Consider the following 821-nt stretch of genomic DNA (forward strand, 5'->3'; position numbering starts at 1 on the left):
CTCTGCGGCTTCTTGACATTCCTCATCGTACCAGTTGTTCTTTCGGGCTCGCTGAAATCCAACTACTTCTTCGGCGGCGGTACTTAATGATCGGGAAATGTGGTTCCACTGCTCGCGTACGTCGGATTGTTGAAGAGTGCTCTCAGAGAGCAGGTGTGTGAGTCGAGTGGCGAATAAATTGGCCGTCTGTTGTGATTGCAGCTTTTCGACGTTAAGCTTTCCTTGCATTGTTGGGCGCACATTTTTTGCTGCACAGAGGCGGGTGCGTATCTTGGCTACAACAAGATAGTGGTCCGAGTCGATGTTTGGCCCTCGGAGTGTACGTACGTCCAAAACGCTTGAAGCATGCCTTCCGTCTATCACAACATGATCGATTTGGTTTCTCGTTTTTCGATCTGGAGACAGCCATGTAGCTTGGTGGATGTTCTTATGCTGGAACCTAGTACTACATATTACCATATTTCGGGCCCCGGCGAAGTCGATCAGCCTCAGTCCGTTATCGGACGTTTCGTCGTGGAGGCTGAATTTTCCGACAGTGGCGCCAAAGATCCCTTCCTTGCCCACCTTGGCATTAAAATCGCCAAGCACGATTTTGACATCGTGTCGGGGGCAGCGCTCATATGTACGTTCCAAGCGCTCATAGAAGAGATCCTTGGACGCCTCATCCTTCTCTTCCGTCGGGGCATGGGCGCAGATGAGCGAGATGTTGAAGAATCTAGCTTTGATGCGGATTGTGGCTAGACGTTCGTCCACCGGGGTGAACGCCAGTACTCGGCGACGGAGTCTCTCTCCTACCACGAATCCAACACCGAATTTGCGCT

Source organism: Rhagoletis pomonella, unplaced genomic scaffold, assembly GCF_013731165.1.
Source record: "Rhagoletis pomonella isolate Grant_MI unplaced genomic scaffold, Rhpom_1.0 Rhpom_scaffold_01752, whole genome shotgun sequence".
Lineage (NCBI taxonomy): Eukaryota > Metazoa > Arthropoda > Insecta > Diptera > Tephritidae > Rhagoletis > Rhagoletis pomonella.